Source organism: Cucumis melo, chromosome 5, assembly GCF_025177605.1.
Source record: "Cucumis melo cultivar AY chromosome 5, USDA_Cmelo_AY_1.0, whole genome shotgun sequence".
In the NCBI taxonomy this organism is placed as follows: Eukaryota; Viridiplantae; Streptophyta; class Magnoliopsida; order Cucurbitales; family Cucurbitaceae; genus Cucumis; species Cucumis melo.
In genome coordinates this window covers 25071106-25087468 of record NC_066861.1, presented here as the reverse complement: position 1 = coordinate 25087468, position 16363 = coordinate 25071106, and positions in this window count along the sequence as shown.

Here is a 16363-nt window from a genome sequence, read left to right as displayed (position 1 = left end):
AGCATCTACTGACAAAGTCTGCCACATCCCTCTTCATGCCCCTCCACCAATAGACACTCCTTAAGTCCTGGTACATCTTCGTACTCCCAGGGTGCATGGTAAACGGGGAACTGTGAGCCTCAGTCAAAAGCTCCGTCTTAACTGCGCTGTCTTCCGGCACACACAGGCGTCCCTCAAACATAAGGCCATCGTCAAAGGATATGGAGAAGCCTTCACCTTGCTCTGTCTCTACCACGCGACGCTTCTCTGCCAAGTAAGGATCATTCAGCTGAGCAGCAATGATCTTTTGCCTCAAGGTTGGTTGAACTGTCAACTGAGCCAACTGTGCGGTAACCTCACCTACTGAGACTGCAATCTCCGCCCTCTCAAAGTCCCTGAGTAAGGGGGTCTGCTTGGTGATTAGCGCTGCTGAATGTGCAACTTTCCTACTCAGCGCATCAGCCACTACATTTGCTTTACCTGGGTGGTATAGGATCTCGCAGTCGTAGTCTTTCACCAACTCAAGCCACCTCCTCTGCCTCATGTTCAACTCCTTCTGGGTGAAGAAGTACTTCAGGCTCTTATGGTCGGTGTAAATCTGAATCTTCTCACCGTACAGATAGTGCCTCCATATCTTCAGTGCAAAGACTACAGCTGCCAACTCCAAGTCATGGGTAGGGTAGTTCTGCTCATGGATCTTCAACTGGCGGGAGGCATAAGCAACTACCTTACCCTGCTGCATCAGGACACAGCCTAGTCCCTTCTTGGAGGCGTCACTATAGATTACAAAGTTTCCCGAACCATCGGGCACTGTCAGGACCGGTGCAGTCACTAGCTTCTGTTTGAGCTCCTGAAAGCTCCTCTCGCAAGCTGGGCTCCAGACAAAAGGGGTTCCTTTTCTGGTCAACTGGGTCAACGGGCTGGCTATACGTGAGAAGTCTTCCACGAACCTCCTGTAGTAACCTGCCAAGCCCAGAAAACTTCGAATTTCACTAACCGTGGACGGTCGAGTCCAGTTGGTCACTGCTTCAATCTTTGCGGGATCTACTGAAACTCCCTCACTGGAAACCACGTGGCCAAGAAACGTCACCTTCCTTAACCAGAATTCACACTTGGAGAACTTGGCATACAACTTGTTGGCTCGAAGGGTCTCCAAAACCTGGTGTAGGTGCTCCTCGTGCTCCGCCTCAGTTTTTGAGTAAATGAGGATGTCGTCAATGAAGACTATGACGAACGAGTCTAGAAACTCCTTAAACACCCTGTTCATCAGATCCATGAATACTGCAGGAGCGTTAGTCAAGCCGAAAGACATCACAACGAATTCGTAATGTCCGTACCTCGATCGAAAGGCCGTCTTGGGGATGTCACCGTCCCTAATCCTCAACTGGTGATAGCCTGATCGCAGGTCGATCTTGGAGAAGACGGTGGCTCCCTGCAACTGATCGAACAGGTCATCAATCCTGGGCAAGGGGTAGCGGTTTTTGACTGTCACCTTGTTCAGCTCTCGGTAGTCAATACAAAGGCGCATTGACCCATCCTTCTTCTTCACGAACAATACTGGGGCTCCCCAAGGCGACACACTGGGCCGGATGAAGCCTTTGTCCAGCAACTCCTGTAACTGGACCTTCAACTCCTTTAGCTCGGCTGGAGCCATTCTGTAAGGGGCCCTCGAAATTGGGGCAGTGCCCGGCTCTAACTCGATGGCGAAGTCTACCTCTCTGGGAGGCGGAAGTCCTGGGAGTTCGTCTGGGAAAACGTCGGGGTACTCTCTTACCACTGGTTCGGAAGATAGGGAAACTTCTGGCTCTCTCACATCCACTACGCTTGCCAAAATACCCCAAGTACCCTGGCTGAGTAGTTTACTAGCCTTCATGGCTGAGATGACCTTGGGTATACATACCATGCCTGCCCCCCTGAATTTGAAACTAGCCTCGGAGGGAGGGTTGAAGACAACTTCCTTGCCATAACAGTCTATATTTGCATGGTTGGCTGACAGCCAATCCATGCCTAGTATCACATCAAAATCCTGCATGTCTAACACTAGTAAGGTCACGTCTAACATACGATTCGCTATCTCTACCCGACATGCCTTTATTTGTTCTTTGGACAACAGGACCTCCCCGGATGGAGTAGAAACCGACAAAACACTACCCAAAGGCTCTACCTCCAAACCCACATGCTGAACGAAAACGGAGGATATAAACGAGTGGGATGACCCAGAGTCAAATAGCACAAAAGCATAGTGCCCCAAAATTGGGAGCGTACCTGTCACCACAGTGCTAGCTCGCTCGGCCTCCTGCCGGGTAGTGGCGAAAACTCTCCCCTGCTGGGCCGCAGAAGGCTGGGGCGGTGTCGTCTCAAAGGGTTTCCGAGGACACATATCAGCAGTGTGCCCCGGCTGTCTGCACCTGAAGCAGACTCCACTTCCAGCCAAGCAACGACCTCCGTGGACTCTCCCGCAGGTAGTACAAGCGGGTAGCTCTCTCAGAGTCCTCCCGGCTGCTGCAAGCTCCCGTCGGTGTCTCTGGAAGACACCTCCTGACCTCAATGTTCGCTGCGGTGCTACGTCAGGCTGCGTCTCAACCTTTCTCTTCTGTCCCAAGGCTGACCCTCTGCCGGCAGCCTTAGACGCATCGGCTCTCTCAGGCAGGCTCAAATCCAGTGCTATACGTAGTGCATCAGCATGCGTGGCTGGGCGGAGGGCTCTGACAATGCCCTGAAGGTCTAGCCTGAGTCCTCTAACGAATTTCTCCGTCCTGGCAGCCTCATCTCTTACCATATCGGGAGCAAAGCGGGACAGCATATCGAACTCGGCGTCGTACTGCTCCACCGTCATGTCGCCTTGCTCCAAGTTTAGGAACTCTTGCAGCTTGGCGTGCTTCACATAGGCGGAGAAAAACTTAGCATAGAAGTTCTCCTTGAACTGCTCCCAAGTTATTTTGCTTACATCGCCCCCTAGCATTCTCTCCGCGGTCTCCCACCAGGCGGTGCCCCTGTCCTCCAAGAAGAAGACTGCACACTGCACCTTCTGGTCTTCTGGGCACTTCATGTACCGGAAGATAGTCTCTATGGACGTCAACCACATTTGGGCCCTTGTGGGGTTGTCCATGGATCCGTCAAAGGTCTTGGGATTATACTTCCTGAAATCCCGTAAGTGTTTCGCCTCGGCCGACAGTTGAACTGGTACTGGTTGAGCTTCCTCAGGGGCTGGAGGAGCGACGGCCTGAGCCTGAACAGGGGCGGCCTGGGCCTGAGCAGGGGCGGCCTGGGCCTGAACGGGGGCGGCCTGGTTCTGCTGGGTGGCAAGGAAAGGCGCCAAAGCAGCTTGCAGCATGTCCTGATAACGCTGCTCCATCGCGGCGAGATCCGCCTGGGTGACCGGTGCGTTTGGGTCGACTGCCGGTGCAACAGGTGGCGCCTCCGGCTGGCCACGACCGGCTCCTCTGCCTCCCCTACCACCTCCTCGGCGTGTACCCCTACGTGGCGGCATTCTCCCTAAAATTCACCAACAAACTTTTCACCACAAGAACTTAACACCCTATATCTAGGTTTTAGACTATTCAGGCAAAGTTGTAATCTTAACATTAGCAAGGCTTTAGACATACCTGGCGAGTGCCGAAGGACCGTATAGCCATAGGGTGAAGTAAAACCAAAACAAAAATGACTTACATCGTAGGTCAGTCTACAGAACCTAAACCACTGTGCTCTGATACCAACTGTAACGACCCAACTCCTTATACTGAATCGAAGTCATTACTAAATATAGAACAAGTGGTTTAAGTCGAAAAATTTTATTAACAAACATACGGTTCAAGAAATTCATTTATAAAAACATAAACAAGGTAGTCATGCAAAAAATGCAAAAACGTTCTGAAGTCCTACTCGGGCCCTATCTACATAAAAGATGGTGAGAAATGAAAAGTACTCAAACTCAAATGCTAAAATCTGAAATAAGAAATAAGCGGAAGCGGTAGTCCCTATGGCCCTCCTCGGTCTCACTTCGGGTCGCTCGCCAGCTTGCCCTTGCCCTTGCCTCGTCCTCTACCTGAAAACATAAAATGGAGAGAATGAGTATAAAAATACTCAGTAAGGGACCCACTACTAGTCCCACTAGGTGCCTGTTAACTTCCTGTTAGAGTCCTGATAACTGGTACCCAATCTCTGGCACGTTCCCGAACACGTGCAATCATGCGCTCCCGTAGGAACGTAACTCTGGTCTTCGGTGCCCGGGGGACACCTAGGACAGTCGGGATGCGAGGACCCCGTCGAGTCACTCGAGTCATGTCTATATCCATGCTAGACTGGCGTCCCGTCGGACCACACAGTCCTCAATAGGTGGTGATCCCGAAGGACACCCATGCAGGTACGACTCTAACAGAATCAAGCTAACAGGTACCCTAATTGCAGTATACATACACATGGCATCAGCATATAACATGTCACATAAATCATCTCTACACTCTCCGTCCCGACATTCGTCGTAACCATAATAGATCTTGCCACACATAACAGGCTATAGCACAACTACATCGTCATTTGCATCATACTAACATTTATTTCAGGCATCGTACTGTCAAATTCTCAATATGCAACATAGGGGCATACACAGTCTCATACTTCTAACACGAAACTAGTAGTAGAATCTCTTACCTGGAGATCTACTTGTCGAGTCCTAACCGCGAGGCAGTACGCTTTCCAAGCGACGAAGTCCTAACTGTTTAATAAGTCAAAATTTGTAAATAGGTCGCCAACGACTAACGGTTCGAGACTCAATTGAAATAACTTACCCTAGAAGGAGGTTGCAGTGCTCGAGCCCCTACTGAAGAAATCCCGCGCTGCAGTAATTTCTTGGTCCAAGACGTCCCTTGAGAAAATAATTTAATTTAGACCCAAATTAATTTAACTAACGTCCGAGCATGGAGTCTTACCGGAAAAACCACAATAATTAATTAGATTACCACAATTTAGGTGGATGGAGCCAAATTAGTCCTGGCGGCTCGGCTGGAAGAAGACAGGACCGGCTCGGCTCGGGCAGACGCGGCTCGGCTCGGTACAGGAATTGCGCGTGCGGCTCGGCTTGCAACAGGGGGAGACGCGGCTCGGCTTGCAACAGGGGAGACGCGGCTCGGCTACACAAAAGCGCGCGGCGCGGCTTCACACGCGGGCGCGGCTCACGCACGGATGCACGCGGGCGCGGGTCGGGTTCCGGAAGGTGGCGCGCGTCGGTTCGGGTCGCGGGGCGGGTCTTCGGTCGGACCTTTGCGCGCGAGGCTTCGGCTTCCGGATTTCGGGTGGCGCGGCGGCTGCTGGTGGTCCGGCTACCGCGGCTTCGCTCGGCGACGGCTACCGACTGGCGTTTCGGCTGCGCTTGCGTCGGATCGAAGCGGCGCGACTCGGCTGGCTGACGGGTTGGCTGCGGACGCGCGGAGGCGGCTTCGACTCGGCTTCGGCGTGCGAGAGACGGCTGCTCCGACGGACGCTCGGCTGCGCAGATCGGCTTGGACGATTCTCCCGGCGCGGCTGGAAGCTCGGCGACGGCTCGGTTGCGACTGCGGCTCGGCTACGCTGCTGAACAGAGAGGGGTGCTTGGCGGCTCGGGTTCGCGGCGGCGGCGGCGGCGGCGGCGTGCGGCGGCTAGGGTTTCAATAAGAAATTTTTCCCCCTTTTTCTTTCTTTGAAAATTTTTTCCTCTTCCTCTTTACGCACGAGTCCCAAGGCCTCTTTTAAAAAGAAATAAAAAAATAATAAAAGAAATCTCTAAAACCCTCTTTCCTCTCTCCTCAATTAACCACCTTTGACCCTTTCCAAGGCCATTTATTTGTTAAGCCATTAATTTATTTCACCCCCTAACTTCAAAATTAATACATAAAAACTTTAGTTTAATACTAATAATAAACACACTTAGTATTAATAATAATGGTCAAAACAAAAGGAAACCGAAATTGTTGGGCGTTACAGTTCGAGCCCCAAACTTTATCATTTATATATAATAGTTATTTTTTAATATTTGTAGGTAGCTTAATGGTTAATCTATTTGTCAATCTTATCTACGAGTTTTATTTTCTAGATTTTTTCCCTCAAATTACAATCCTTTGATTTCTGTTAGAATAAATGGTTATTGTTCGCATTTCTTCACGAACGGATGTATCATGAATGGATGCATCACTTCATGAAAACTGATAACTATTTGTGTTTCTTTATGAATGGATGCATCATGAGTGGATGCATCGCTTCATGAAAAGTATTATACAAAAAAGGACATGACTTTTCGAATGGCCACGAATAAGTCTATAAATAGGTTCTTTTCTATTTGGTTGAAGAAAAGAAAAATTTTAATTATCATTTGTCTTCTTCCAAAACTATTTTCTCTCCATTATCTACAATCTTTACGTTCGGTAGATCAACGAACAAGATCCACAGAGTTTTGTTCGTTGATCTTTTAAACGGAGTGCTACTCTTAGAAGAAAGGTAATATGTTATATCATGGGAGATAATTACTCTAAAAGCTTAAACACTAGGGTGAGTAAATTTATCTTAGGAAGACAACGTGAATTCGTTGGGCTCATATATATATATGTGTGTGTGTGTGTGTGTGTGTGTGTTTTCCTGTTTTGTTGTATTGATAATTTTCATAACAATCTTAAGACAAATTTAGTATATCTTCTTTAGATCGAATTTCAAACAGAATAGGTATTTTTTTAATTTTCTTCACAGTGGTCTTATATGTGTCAATAATGGTTCAATCATGGTGACTTTCTTCATCATTCGTGATTTTTTTTTTCTATTAGGAATTCTTCTAATTTTTTTTATTCATAGTTATTTTCCATCCTTCACACAGCAAAACACTTCTATATATATTTTTTTTTAAGGATACATCCCTTTTGTATTATTTTCTTTTGTTTAGATTTTGTTTAATTTTTACTTTGTTAAATATCTTAGTTTGTTTAATACATAAATATATATATAATTAGTTTGTTATATATGTATATTGTTTAGATTTGTTTCTTTTTAAATTCAAATATCACAGTAACATATTAACTCGAGTGATTTATTTATTTATTTCATTAGTTTGTATGTGAGAGATTTGCTTTAATTACTTGTTTAAAATTTTCTTGTTTTGAAGATATGACTTCAACAAACTTTAATTCAGTTCCTGTAACTGGTGTTGCTCATGGGGAGAAACCTGAAAAATTTGGTGGTGTTGATTTCAAACGTTAGTAACAAAAAATGTCGTTCTATCTCACCACTTTAAATTAGGCAAAGTTTCTCACAGAGGATGCTCCCATTTTACCTGAGAGAGAATCTGATAAAGAAAAGCAACTTGCAGTTCACGCATGGAAACATGCAGAATATCTTTGCAAGAATTACATTCTAAATGGATTGGACAACACGCTATACAATGTGTATAGTAGTGTTGATTCGGCAAAAAATCTCTGGACTTCATTAGAGAAAAAGTACAAAACTGAAGTTGCTGGTACAAAGAAATTTATTGTTGGAAAATTTCTGGATTACAAAATGGTGGACTCCAAAATTGTAATCAGTCAGGTTTAGGAAATCCAGGTAATCCTACATGATATACATGTTGAGAATATGACTTTGAGTGAGTCTTTCAGGTAGCATCAATAATTGAAAAATTGCCACCTTCATAGAAGGACTTCAAAAATTATCTCAAGCATAAATGCAAAGAGATAAAGTTTGAGGAACTTGTAGTTCGACTTGGGATTGAAGAGAATAATAGAAAGGCAGAAAAGTATACTATAGATAGTACAATAGATCCCAAGGCCAACATTGTGGAAAATAGACCACAAAGTAACAAGAAAAGAAAATTTTCTGGTGAAGGTTCAAATAAAAAACTGCGATTCACGAAAAAATTCAATGGCAAGTGCTTCAACTGCAACAAAATGGGACATCAATCTAAGGATTGTTGTAAGCCAAAGAACTTTCAGAAAAAACATGCTCAAGCTCATATCACAAAAGTTGATGAAGTATTAGATGGTGTTGTAGATATTGACCTTTGTGCAGTCATTTCAGAATGCAACATGGTGGGCAATTCCAAGGAATGGTGTAGACACCGGTGCTACTCGTCATATTTGTGCCAACAAGAATATGTTTACTTCATATGTGTCAATCTCTAATGAAAAACAATTATTTATGGGTAACTCCTCTACGTCAAAGGTCGAGGGACAAGGAAAAGTAATTCTTAAGATGACCTCTGGGAAGGAACTCACTCTCAACAATGTGCTTCATGTTCCTGATATTCGCAAGAACTTAGTTTCTGGTTCATTACTTAGTAAGAATGGCTTTAAGTTGGTCTTTGTATCTTATAAATTTGTACTTTCCAAGAATGAGATGTACATTGGAAAAGGTTATCTAAGGGATGGTCTGTTTAAATTAAATGTACTCACAGTTGTACCCAAAAGTATTAATAATAATAAAGTATCTACTTTTGCTTATATTGTTGAGTCATTTGTTTGTCATGGCAGACTAGGACATGTCAACTTCAATTCTTTTCATAGGTTGATTAATATGAACATGATACTAAAATTCACTTTTGATAAAAATCATAGATGTGAAGTATGTGTGGAATAAAAAATGACCAAAGCACCTTTTCATTCCACTAAGAGAATGACCAAACCTTTAGAGTTAATTCACAGTGATATTTGTGACTTGAAATTTGTGCAAACTAGAGGTGGGAAAAAGTATTTTATTACTTTTATATATGATTACACAAGATATTGTTACATTTATCTACTGAAAAGCAAAGATGAGACAGTTGAAGTGTTTAAGCTTTATAAAAAAGAGGTTGAAAATCAACTTAGCACAAAAATTAAGGCAATAAGAAGTGATCGAGGTGATGAATATGGTCCTCCTTTTGAACAATTTTGTTCAAACATGGCATTATTCACCAAACTACTGCTCTCTACTTACCTTAATCCAATGGAATTGCTGAACGAAAAAACCGAACACTTAAGGAAATGATGAACACAATGCTTATAAGTTTCGGTTTACCCCAAAATTTGTGGGGAGAAGCTTTATTGACAGCAAATTACTTATTAAACATGATACCTCACAAGAAGTCACAAAATATTTCTTATGAAAAATGGAAAGAAAAAAAACCTTCATACAAATTCTTAAAAGTGTGGGGGTGCCTAGCAAAGGTTGTAGTGCCTAAACCCAAAATTGTTAAAATAAGACAAAAAACTGTTTATTGCATATTTATTGGTTATGTTAGCAACAATTGTGCATATCGATTCCTAGTTCATCAATCAAATATCTCATATATACATGTTAATACGATCATGGAATCAAGGAATGCAACATTCTTTGAGAATATTTTTCCACACAAAATGTCTTGTGAAGCAAGGTTACAAAAACGTTCTTTTGATGTTATAACGAGTGAATCTCAAAATAGATCAAATGATGAGTTAAACAAGGATGAGGAACCTAGACGAAGTAAAAGGATGAGGATTTCAAAATCATTTGGGCCTAATTTTTTAACATATTTGTTAGAAAACGAACCTCAAGAGGCCATGTCCTCTTCTGAAGCTCCATATTGGAAAGAGGCTGTGAATAGTGAAATTGAGTCCATTATGCATAACCATACTTGGGAGCTAGTTGATCTTCCATTAGGAAGTAAACCACTTGGTCGCAAATGGATTTTCAAATGAAAGATGAAGACCGGTGGGTCAATAGATAAATATAAGGCAAGACTTGTTGCCAAATGTTATAAGTAACAAGAAGAACTTGACTATTTTGATACATACTCACCAGTTACTAGAATTACTTCTATTCACATGCTCAAAGCAAATTCAACTTTGCATGGATTTGAGATGCATCATATGGATGTTAAAATAACATTTTTAAATGGTGAGTTAGATGAAGAGATCTACATGCAACAACCTGAAGGGTTTGTTTCCCCCGGTCAAGAAAAGAAAGTTTACAAATTAATTAGGTCTTTTTATGGACTAAAATAAGCACTAAAACAATGGGATGAAAAATTTGACAGTGTAATGATGGCCAATGGATTTAAAATCAATGAATGTGACAAATGTATATATGTCAAAAGCAAATGACCATGTCATTGTGTGCCTGTATGTTGATGATATGCTAATTATAGGTAGCAATATCAATATTATTAAGACTACCAAACAAATGTTAGCCAATAAATTTGAGATGAAAGACATGGGTGTCGCAGATTATTCTAGGTATTAAAATTTCTAGAACCCCACAAGGATTAATGCTGTCTCAATCACATTATGTTGATACAATATTGAAGAAATATAAAAAACATGACATTGTGATTGCAAAGACCCCAATTGATGCTAGTCTCCATTTAGGTAAAAATAATGGAGATAGTATAGCACAATTAGAATACTTTTGCATTATTGGTAGTTTAATGTACATTATGAGTTGTACACATCCTAATATAGCGTATGTTGTAAGCAAGTTAAGTCGTTATACAAGTAATCCAGGTCAAGATCATTGGAAAGCTATCTTGAGAATTTTAGGATACTTAAAGCATACTAAAAATTATGGATTACACTATACTCGCTATCCTGCTGTACTTGAAGGTTATAGTGATGCCAACTGGATATCAAGCACTAAAGACTCCAAATCCACAAGTGGTTACATTTTTACCCTTGGCAGTGGGGTTGTATCTTTGAAATCTTCCAAACAAACATGTATAGCACGATCTATAATGGAATTTGAATTTATAGCTCTAGACAAGGTTGGGGAAGAAGCAGAATGACTTCATAATTTTTTAGAAGATCTTCTCAATTGGTCTAAACCGGTGCCTGTAATATGTATACATAGTGATAGCCAGACAACTATTGGAAGGGCACGAAATATTATGTATAATAGTAAGTCTCGACATATACGATGAAGACATAATACAATCAGGCAACTACTCTCTAGTGGAATTATCACAATTGATTTTGTGAGGTCAAAAGATAATATTGCGAATCCACTTACTAAAGGCCTAACTAGGGAGTTGGTTGAAAGTTCATAAAAAAGAATGGGATTAAAGCCTATAATATGAAGTTACCTAGAGAGGCAACCCAACCTAGTTGACTGGAGATCCCAAGATCTAGGTTCAATGGGAAAACCGATCTCTAGATAACATAATGAGCAGTGCATTAACATCTTTCAGCCATTCTACGAATGATGAAGTAGTGCTAGTATGAGTTTAGGGTAAGCTTCGTGCTTTTAATGATTTTTGTGAGTAATAATTAATAATAATAATAATAAAAAAGAGCATATACAATGTTCTGTACAGGAATCACCTATGTGAGTGTGAAGGGGCCGCTTCTATGAGAATTTTAAGGTGAATTCTCTAAAACACTCATGAGACCAAGCGGTGTTCAAGGCCAAAACAAACACAATCATGAGAACAAACTTTGTTATAATGAGAAGTTGTGCGATACCTATTGTTTTAGTTTACTCTAGAACGGTTGACAGTTCAAGGCATCATGTCCACTGATTAACCAAGTAAACTCGATTGATGTTCACTAGGGAAAGTTCAAAGTTTATACTACTTATCCCATGCAAGTTCTCCATTAGAAAATACCGAACGCTTATTTTCTTCCATTTGTCAACTTACCATTTATGGGGGGCTTCTTGGAATAAATGGTTATTGTTCGTGTTTCTTCATGAATGGATGTATTATGAATGGATGCATCACTTCATGAAAACCGATAACTATTTGTGTTTCTTCAAGAATTGATGCATCATGAGTGGATGCATCGCTTCATGAAAAGTGTTATAGAAAAAAGGACACAACTTTTCGAATGGCCACGAATAAGTCTATAAATAGGTTCTTTTCTATTTGGTTGAAGAAAAGGAAAATTTTTCATTATCATTTGTCTTCTTCCAAAACTATTTTCTCTCCATTATCCACAATCTTTACGTTCGGTAGATCCACAAAGTTTTGTTCGCTGATCTTCTAGACGGGGTGCTACTCTTAGAAGAAAGGTAATCTGTTCTATCCTGGGAGACAATTACTCTTAAAACTCAAGCACCAGGGTGAGTAAATTTGTATTAAAGAGACAACTTGAATTCGTTGGACTCAGATCTATATATATATTTTTTCTTGTTTTGTTGTATTGATAATTTTCATAACAATTTCCACCCAAAAAATAAAGTCCCAACGCAAATGTTTACTAATATATTCATACAGATTGTTGTGGGGAATGATTTTAGATCGGTAAAAGATTAAAATAAAAAGAGAGTTACCTAATTCCGAAAATAAATCAAAAATTGGCTAGAAATAGGCTGGTTGGGGGTGTTCTTAACAAATAGGAGAAAAAGGAAAGGCCAAAACCTAATTGGTCCGCCTCGCATGCCAAGGTTGTAGCTCCTCCCTAAGACCTATTAACTTAAGTAAAGAGTGTCCATGACAAGTATCACATTGGTGTGGTGTCCGTTGATCAGTGGATTTCATTGCCTAAATCAGGACAAAATAATTTACCGATTTATCCATAAGAGTTAGTCTTAATGGAAAGTCCGAGTCGAACACAGAAGCACATAAATTTCTCTAGTAAACAATTTCCAACTTGAGAGTAACCAAAAGGGTTGATAATTGCAAATAATGTAAATTTCTAAGAAGATAAATTAGTTGAATTCAATAATCAAAAGATCCATCATTTGTTCACCAAATTATCATTGTTCAACTCGATCTATCATTTACACCTAATCAACTTAATTTGAGAAACCAACTAAATTGTTTCAAAATTTTAATTTCTCCGATTCAATAAGATGAAAAATGTATAACATACATTATTGAATTTTCCCTAATCGCATTAAGATCTAGAGATCCTTAATTTGGTGGAGTGATCAATTTTCAAGCGTTTAATTAGGCATCCAATAGTTCAAATTCAAGGTTGAGTAGATCAATATCAATCTAATTTTGAATAGGCTAACCTAACACTTTACTTTTTAACTTAAAATAGTATTGAAGTTGCAAAGAATCATACATTAAACCAAAGCATAAATCATACAATCCACATGCGTTTGAAAATATGATTAACATTCATTAGAATCAGAAAATTGAAACTGACAATACAAAGGAGTTGATTCATTACCCACAAATATAAAAAAATAGAGAAATTATCCTAGAGAACCAAGCTAGGAAACGAGTACCTTAGCCTCTCATCCACATTTTAGATGATGAGGAAGAGTTAGAAGACATAAACCAACAAGAAGAGTTCAAATTTACCTAGGTGGCAGAAAACAAATTTATAAAAAGCTCTATGGTGCCACAGCACTAGGGACAGCGTCGCAGCGAACAAAGATTTTGTCTCATGAAAACTTTGAAGCACTGGGATGCTGTGCGATTTTTGAAAATCTTGATGCTAATGGCTTACAGCGCTATGTGTAATGCTGCAAGGTAAAGGGCTAATATGCCATTTTCTACATGTTATGCCCTTGTCGATGCATAATGACTTTGTATTGGCTCATTTTAGCATCATATCATTATCAACATTGCATTCTACCTTTGATTAGCTTATAACCTAACATAGTAGTCAAATAAGAACGTAAAATCATGGGTGTTTGGGTTGAAAGAATCAAGCCTTTAATTTCAAAGTTGACAGTACAATACTATGCCAGGTATGCTCACGATGAAGGAGAAACATGTGCAAAAAGATAACAAATATTAAAAATGATAACAAATATTGAAAATATTATAGTTTATTATAAAGCTAAAATATGAAACAAGAAATCTCATCCTACAAAACCTTGAAAATAAGCCCAACTACGACCAATTTTTAAAAGTAAAGAAAACCGTCAAAATAGCAAAATATTGGATAGTAAATAAAAAAATAGCAAATCCAAAAAATAAATTTGATTTATAGCAAAAGTGCCTACTAGATAATTTTTTTGAACTTTTTTTGCCTGAGTATACCCCTTTACGAAGAACAACTCTTCCATATAGATACAATGTATTTGTATAGGTAAAAAAACAAGGCAAAATACCATATACCACGAATACAGTGTATTTTGTAAACATATTCACTTTTGGTAAATCTTAACTAACACTAGAAGAAATCTGACCTTTAATGTCACTTGGCAACCGACATCTTTGCGAGCATTATTAAAGGCATTTAATGTCGGTTTAAAAACGACATTAAAGGCCTTTAACCTAAGTTTTTAACCGACATCTTTGATAGTGTTATTGAAGCCCTTTAATGTCGATTTAAAAACGACATTAAAGGCCTCTTTAATGTCAGTTTAAAAACGACATTAAAGGCCTCTTTAATGTCAGTTTTCAACCGGCATCTTGATAGTGTTATTGAAGCCCATTAATGTCGGTTGAACTCTGATGTCGGTTTAAAATCGACATTAAAGCGTAGTTTTTGGGTTCATTTTTACAAATCTATTTTTATTTAATTATAGCATTATTGTCCATTTTTTATAGATCGACATTGGGTCCATGTAGATAAATATTTTTTTCACGCCAACAAATCAATGAAATTCATATTATTTTAGAAACTATAATATTTGTCTTTTACATTTGAATACACAAAATAAAATCTTAATATTGTGTTTATATATACATTATACAAAAGTACATGAAAAAAGATCCTAATACAAGAATTAAATAATTAAAAATCCTAAACGCCTTCTCAGTCTTCAATTTTCAACGGTCGCCTTGCCATCTGCACACTCGCTTAGCTTTCAACCCAATATGACTTCAATTAGCTCATAATATTGCCAGCCAAATGAATAATCAACATTTTTTGCATAACATTATGAAAACCAATATCAATCTATAAAAAATAAGCAACATCAACACAATAAGTTGAAAAGTAAAGCAATCATATTTGTATGAGTTTTCCCACTGTTAGTTTGCCCATAAGCAAACACAGTCCCTAAATTATGGACGACAACAACACAAAAGAGTGACTTTCAAGCACTAAGCCAAATATTACTAGCACATGAATGAATCCAAAACACCACCATTGAATCCACAAATTGCAAAGGCAACAATTTCTTTGGTGCGAGCTTGATAGACTTCAAAAGTCTTACAATCTTCACCGAAAACTTGGTCTTAAAAAAAAAAAGCAAAAAGGAAGTAAGAAAAACAGTTAGGAGGGGAAAATTGGGGGAGAAATAGAGAAGGGTAAAGAAGAGAAATGAATGGAAACTTGCCAAATTCAAACTTGTTAGGGTTATTAGGAATGAAAATGGAGTTTCCAGAGATTTTCCAAGGGCTTGTGTTGGAGTCCGCCACTGAGAGTGGTCTTGCTCAGACGGTTACATGAATTCTCTCCATTTTTGGTTCTCTTTCACTCTGGTTGTCTCACACGGAGAGAGAAGGGGTTTGAGTTTCTTCTTCGAAGCTCAGCTATGGCTTCGTTTTCTTTTGTTCTTCTTGGTTTTTGCTTTTCCTGCCCTCGTCCTTCTACAAAATTAAAATTGAATAATTGTAGAATGGCCCCTTGTAGGGTCAAACCCATTAGGAAGCACTAAACCATTTCACATCCAAAAGTCCTATTTCTTCCAACGAAAACAACCACACACAACATAGGCTACACTCCAACCTGCCAAAGCAACTCATCTTTCCCCTAAACGACAAGATCAACGACCATTTTGAATGAAATATCTATACAATACAATTATAGGCTATAAGCAACACTCACTTTGAAAAGCTAAGGATTTAAGGATTTTGAAATATATACGATTGTGCAGAACCAACAATAAATAAAATTAAATACAGTTATGTATCTTTGGCTTGAAAGACTATAAACTTTTGAGATTAAAAGGCTACAACACTACAATTATAGAAATCAACAATAAACTTCTCACTGGCCTAATATTGCCATTATTATATAAATCGACAAACTCTTGTAAGAACATCTCTTATAGTAAGTTGTGTGTCTATAAACACACAATTTTATACTTTGTTATCTACTTCTTACAAATGTTTTCAAAAAACAAGCTAAGTTTTGAAAACTAATAAAAGTATTTTATGTAAACTTCATAGCCCAAACTCTAGCAAGAGATAAATAAAGATATAATAAGAACACAAAAACAGACAACAAAACTTTGTATTACCACTCTCGACTATTTACTATAACTAAGCTTCTAAGTTCCATGGCAGGTTATGTAATAAGTAACACATATCCTATGGAAACTATTTTCATAAAAGCTCCCTAAACGAACTCAATTACAACCACAAAACCATAAAAGTACACCAGCAACACGCGTGAAATCAAATGCAAGCATCTAAAAGGCAAGCATCACATTAAAGTGTGCAGAAGGACATTTAAAAATCAAAATGAATGTTTTTAAGCCCTTGGGTTGGGTACAAAGCAAAAGCCACATCTAATAAAAGTAATAGATTGATTCTTATCTACAAAGAGAGGAAAAGGAAAAGCAAGGA